The sequence below is a fragment of the Desmodus rotundus genome, chromosome 12 (genome assembly GCF_022682495.2).
Source record: "Desmodus rotundus isolate HL8 chromosome 12, HLdesRot8A.1, whole genome shotgun sequence".
Lineage (NCBI taxonomy): Eukaryota > Metazoa > Chordata > Mammalia > Chiroptera > Phyllostomidae > Desmodus > Desmodus rotundus.
In genome coordinates this window covers 55,427,304-55,434,161 of record NC_071398.1, presented here as the reverse complement: position 1 = coordinate 55,434,161, position 6,858 = coordinate 55,427,304, and the positions used below count along the sequence as shown (strand labels likewise).

Below are 6,858 nucleotides of genomic sequence, written 5' to 3'. Positions count from 1 at the left end.
GTATCGAACGCTTCGTATGTGCTAGGCACTCCATGGTTCTAATCGTTTATAAAATTGGATATCTTAATTAATCAGAATGACTAAAACATGATTTCAATAAACTGAATCATGTCAACATTTATATGAAACTACTGAACAAGGAAAGTAAAAATGTGAATCAAAATATGTCCGCTTGTATTCTCCTTAATGAAACTACAATAGAGAAGAAGGAAACTCAGTGAGGTGGCCTCACACAAGGGTATAGATTTTTAAATAAATCATAATTTATAAACTTAAAAACAGAAAGGAATAAAAAATTATAAAGATAGGAAGTGAGAATTTACCACTTCAGAAAGAAATTCTGTTTTTAAAAAACAAAAGTCATCTTAGAAAGAAAAACTAAGTTACAAGATGCTTGAGGGAGAATAGATTCAACAATGAAACTGGATTGTGAAGGATATTGAAGAAATGCAAGCATAGAGCATCGATGAAAACAAAAAAAAGGCAGAAAGAAAGATGAAATGCGATTTACATGGAAAACAGACACAGAACATCTAATGTAGAAACAATGCGATCCCCTGAAAAATAAAAACAAAACAACAATGAAATATAAGTAACGCACACAATTAGTGCTCACTTTGGCAGCACATATACTAAAATTGAAACGATATGGAGAAGATTAGTATGGCCCCTGCGCAAGGATGACACGCAAATTCGTGAAGTGTCCCATATGTTTCAATGGGCAGGGGGGAGTGGGGAGGGGACAGTGAGGACAGGGGATTACAGGAACTACTTTAAAGGACACATGGACCAAATAAAGGGGGAGGGTGGAGGTGGGGGAGGGAGGGGGAGAAAAGGCACACAACTGTAACTGAATAACAATTAAAAAAAAGAAAGATGAAAAAGAAAAAAAATAAGTAACGTACACAATTATAATCAAAGAGAAAATTCTGGAGATAAAAAAGACCTGGCTCCCATATTAAAAAGACCTACTATGCACCTAAGAAAACTGCCCCACCAACAGCTTCTAATAAAACTAGTATGTTTACGACTTTAGACACTAAAGGTGAACGAAAATCCAGAACAGAGGAAACACGCACACACCTTCCTATCTCCATCAATCTACACAGGAAGAGAAACAGATAAGCGGATAAAGAACATATTTTACAATGTTAGTAACTGAGAAACCACGGAGAGGATATATGAGTGTCCACTGACTTGTTCTTGCAAATTCTCAAACACTGTATGTTCTCACCTATAAACGGAACCTAATCAACAAAACAAACAAGCGAGTAAAATATAACCAGAGACATTGAAATAAAGAACAAACTGACAGTAACCAGAGGGGGATGGGGAGAGGGGATAATGGGGGAAAACTGGGGAAGGGCCATCAAGGAACATGTATAAAGGACCCATGGACAAAGCCAAAGGGTATAGGTTCAAGGGTGGGAGGTGGGGATGGGTGGGGTGGGGGGTGGGGTGTGGTGGGATGAAAACGGAGACAACTGAACTTGAACAACAATAAAAAAGAGAATTTTTCTCTTTTTATTCTTTTAAATAAAAAGAAAAAATCATCACCAGTAAGAACAAACAAAAACAGATAGTGAACAATTTTTATGTAAATAATTTCCTAATTTCCTACCTAATGTTATTATTTTAATGGTTATATAATATTCTTTGTAAAAACTGTTTCATTTTTAACCAATAACCTTTGTTTGAAACTTAGGATATTTTTTAATTGCTGCAAATCTTCAAGTTTTCCACATAGATTAATTGTTTTTAGAAACCAAATGAAACCAAAAAGGAAAGACTAGCAAGAAAGTAGTGAGACTGACTTTTAAAACAATTCCGCAGGAAAGGATCTCCAAAAATGTGTTAACAATGTCAAGATGAACAGAATATAATCATCTTGAAAGATAAAATTATATTTTTGTCAAATTTCAGTTTGTTTAAAATTTTTTAAAATAAAAATAACAAAAAACAAAAAGAGAAAACTTACTACTTTAAACTCCAAAAACAAAATAACATGGTAGGTAGCATGACGGATGTGTCTCAAAACACGTCACCATTTGTTTTTTTCCTTTTTTGCTTTGCATGTAGTTCAGTGTGATCGGCTGGCCGATTGGTTGACTGGCCCGATATTTATTTGAAATCTACCATGGGAAGCAATGATTAAAAACTATATGATGCCTTCTTTTCTTCATGCAGCTTAGTTTTTAGGGGACAAGCGTGCACCTACTGGTTATCATATGGGTAACACAGGCACCTGCCTGTCATCCGTGATACAGTAACACAGGCGTGGACGTAGCAGCCATAAAACAGGTGGAGTGTGACAGAGGCCCCACGAGGAGCAGGACAGGGCAGGGCTATGTCACAGGGGGGACAACAGGATGGCTTCAAGCTCTTCGAAATGACAGGAGGAGTTCCACAGCTGCGGCGAGACTGGGGTCGTGCTTGAAGTGCAGGAGGTCTTTCCCGGAGCATCGCGGGAGAAAGTCTCACAGTCACACACACCCCAAAAAAGAACAGCGAAGACGAGGCTTCTGAGAATCCTTGGGTGACCGCAGGACTCAAGGTGGGGCAGCGAACGTCCATAAGCTCACGGAACATGCATTCAGGGAGCACTCAGAACAGTGAGCCTTGAGGGACATGCTCAGGGTTTTGAAGTGTGTCCTTGGCAAATAAGCACAGCTGAAGGCTTTGAGGCAGCGTGCCATGGTCACGTGACGGCCGGTGAGGGCGGGGCCTTGACCTTCCACCCTTGCTGTGCCCACTAATGTATCTCTCACACCTGTGGCAACACGGTTACAGCCTTCATTTCTGATAAAAAGCCATACATTTTCTCTTACTTTATACAATTGTCCCCAGTGGACACCCCACGGCTCTCCGGGCAGCCAAATGGCTGACGCTGTACAATAATAGAAGAATCAGCTATGGCACACTAAATACACAAATGACTAAAGGGATCAATTGTTTTCTAAATGGCCAAATGTCAGTATAACCTGGATTAATCACAGGGAGGGGGAAATGGCTCAGTTATTCTTTTTTTTTTTTTCCTTCTGAATGTCTGGATATAAAAGCAGTTCAGCCCAAAGGTTTTCCAGCCTCCTGAAGCATTCTTGGTGAGCCCAGCAGAGACACTCCCTTCTCGGGCTGCGCTGTCTCTCTGCCTCCCAGGGACGAAGGTGGTGCACTACATCAACAATCGAGACTTTATGGGAAGTAAATGTGATTTTCTGGGTCTTCTGGAAAGTATTGTACATTGAGTTGCTGTGTTTACATGATTTCAATTTGAAACCAACCTTTGAATGAATCTCCTTTGGCTGAATTGCTTTTAGTGGAGGCCTTGTTTGATTTAGGCAGAAAAAGAGAAAAGCCAGGCCCTGAAAAATAGAGACCCATTTCCTGCACACAAAAGTAGAGATGTTGCCCCACTTCTTGTGAGGACTGAGTGACAAGGTGCCACAAACACTGGACAGGGACCAGGGACACTTAGGTGAGAGAAGAGTTTGTTACATTCATTCATTCATTTACTCCTTCATTCAGTAAATATGTATTGAGCTTCCTGTGTGCCAAGCCCTGCCCTAGGTGTTGGGAAGAAGAACATGGCATTGACCTTGGGGAGAAAATCTAAGTTACTTGGACTGAGCCTTCTCAAAAAACTGCTGTGTTTGACCATCTGCAGCCATGGACTTGAAAGGCTCTGAGGACACTCGTGGGGAACGTGCAGGAGAGAGAGGATACTGTGATGGTAGTGAGAAACCAGGTGTGCTGGACGGCCCAGGCCTCACCTGCAGGCACCCAGACTAACTTATACTACTGGGAAAACCCACGAGGTGGGACCTACGACGGGCCCCCTCCTCATTTCCTACCCCGGAACTGTACGATTTCCAGCACATTCTCTGGCTTCAACATCCCACTCACACTTTCCAATGAACCACTGAGTGAATCAATGCACAAATGAGGCTGTTTCTTCAGAGCCTGACTTCCGCTCGTTTCCCAGCGACGCGAGTCAAACTCAAACTGTTTGCTGAGCACCTTCTCCCCAGAGTTTGTTTATGGGACCGGGACACAGACGTGGGGACAGAAAGTGGAAAGGACAGGACACTGAAGACACTCTTGGCCACTCTGCAGCTCTATTTTAGGTCGACCCGAACTGTGTACACTTGCACTTGACTTAGCCTAAGTTTTAGCCACAGTTCTTGCCTTAGACATACAATTTTGACGTGGTGTTAGAGAAGGCGTCGTCTGCTCATTATTGAGTGCTCTGCCTGGCACATACACCGTACACGTTTAGTAAATGAGACTTGTGAGTCAGCGCCTTGCCTGGGCTTGGAACCCGATTCTACATTTTACCTAGGTGGCTGACCTTGAAGGCGGCCTTGGTCCCCTCAGGGCACCTCCTCCCGGGGGTGCTGTAAGATGCACGGGGACACGTCACCTGTCCAGCATGATCCCTTGGCGCCTAGCAAGAATGACAGGAACACTGGTCCTTTCTGCAGGCTTCATGGAGGTAGTGCTTATTTTTTGAAAAATTCCCATTGATCTTTTTGGAACTTTCTACATAAAATGGGAGCACATTATTGAAGAGGTTATAAAATGAATCTAAAGGATTACATAGAACATCTATCACTTGTAAAAATTATTACACATTGGCTGGTTCTATGAAGAGTTAAATCAATGCTTTATCTTGCACGAACCCAGTGAAAATCCAGTGGCAGGAGGATTAATACGAAACTTAAAAAATTTTTTTTTCAGACAGAAAATCTACGTCTACAGTTCAGGTACATTTTCCACGTCTGTGAAAGTTCCAATCAATATTTCTGAAACTTGTCAGGTGGCATAGATTTTCTTCATAGTTGGAAAAATGTATCCAGTTAAGTTGTGAAATGTTTAAACAAGGAGGCCGAAGTTGTGCTGGTATAATAGCAAATAACATCTTAAAACCTTGTCAAATCCCCCATCTTCAGTCTCATCTGAATCTAGGAAATAAGTTTAGGTTATTGTCAGTCGTCTTTGAGGGAACTCAGCATTCACATTCTCGTCCTTTGCTGGAAATCAAGAAAGGACGTTTTGTTTTTATGCGTGAAGGCTTATTTCAATCAACAGTGAGCATCACGCTGCTAATATTTTTATAAACACCTACTTAAAATATAAGGCTCTGCACTTGCACATTGTACTTTGAAAGCAAGAGGGTAGTTTATTCCTTGGAGCCGAGGCTCATCGCACTTGAAGGTCGCCTGCCCTCTCCTCCACCCGAGTCCACGCCGAGCTTCTGCTCCTCCAAGCAATTTCCTACACAAGGAGCATCCCTTCAGCACGCTATCCACCTGAACCTTAAAACTGCATACTGACAGTAAAAATAATCCCTCAACTTAAAAAAAAAAAAAGGAAGGAAAGGAAAAAACTATGGTGATGTCGTAATATCAAGGGAAGACCTCATCTCACCCCGGATTTCATTTAACTTGATTCCGAGGTCCCTCCCAGGCCAGAAAGCATTTCTCCTTTGGCAATATTCTAAGCAAATGACTTTATTGCAATTATATAAACCACAAATAAACAGAAATGAAAGAGATTAACGAGCACTGGTACAACTGAGTGACAGTCATTAATGACAATTTTGCTTTATTGAAAAACCTCTCTCTGACTTTTGTTCCATTAAGACTGTATCCTAATTATCTCTGTTTCATTCTGCCATTATTTTCTTGGAAATAGTACTGACGGATGAGTTTTAAATCGTCCTCTCACAAGTGAGGCCGAGTACAATCAAGACAGGGGTTCCCGAGTACCCAGCGTGTGGGGGCCCACCGCACCGGACCACGTTCCCTGCACCGTCTGGGAAATCAGACTCCAGCCACACGCATGGCTCCCTCATAGGGGACAGAGGGCAAAACTGGATGTCGGAGTTCACATTCATATGATAATTAGAAGGGACATTTATTTCAAGATGTGGAGGGCTTGACAGGAAGAAAATGACAGAAAAGCCGTTCCACGGTGAATTATAAATGTCAAATTATTGGTGTGCATGTAAAAAACTAGCGCGCGGCCGTTAGCAACCGGGCTCCACGTTCACGTGCACTGTTTCTGCCTTCATCAGCGTCTCAGATGCCTCTTAGGGGTCGCCGCGGGCTGGCAGGTTCCCAGTGGAAGATCACAGGACATGCATCAGATCAGTGTCCAAAGCTTTCCAGGTTCCGGACACGCTGATGAAGGCCCACAGTTTACGTGGGAGTAAGTGCCTTAGCTGGGAGAGGCTGCTTGGTTATTAGAAGTCACTTAGGGAGTGTAGTCTAGCATGCGATACCATCTTCGCTGCGGAATGCAAAGTGCGGGGCGGAGCGGGGGGCGGCGTGTGTGGTCGCACGATGCTGTCGGCGTGGGCAGGATGAGCCCTGCGAAGGACGTTAACTCCGTTTTGATGTGCAAGAACATGTGTTTAATTTGCAAGATGCTTTGTGTAATTAAAAGGTAAATACCGTTTCGGATGCCTCTTGCAGACAAATTCCGAGCAGCCACAACACCTAAGGTGTGCTCAAGTTGCCCGCAGAATTTCTTGGATGCCTCTGATCGATTAAAAGGGTATACAGCTGGGGAAAAATAATTCTTTTTTTTTCCATGTGTTTTCAAATAGGAATGGCTTTATTTTCTATGGACAGATGATTCCTAGAGTTTAATGCCTAGTTAAGTGTGGTGGAAAAGACATAAAAACTGTATTATTATATACCTAGTGAAGAAAAAATAAACCTGAAGGCTAAAAATTTCTCTAGCCACTTAAGCTCCATCTCAAATGAGGTGTTTTTTTCCCCCTGCCTTCTGTCTCTCCCTCTTCCCCTCCCTCGGCCCTCCCTTCTTTCTGCAGAGGGTTGATTCCAGAAGCAG

General features: G+C 42.6%; 1 non-coding gene across 1 annotated transcript; it reads left to right on the top strand.

Annotated features, from left to right (window-relative positions):
- Nucleotides 1-608: 608 nt before the first annotated feature.
- Nucleotides 609-715, top strand: LOC112314097 (U6 spliceosomal RNA). Its single transcript, XR_002975765.2, has one exon. It is a non-coding gene; the product is annotated as a U6 spliceosomal RNA (small nuclear RNA).
- Nucleotides 716-6,858: the final 6,143 nt, after the last annotated feature.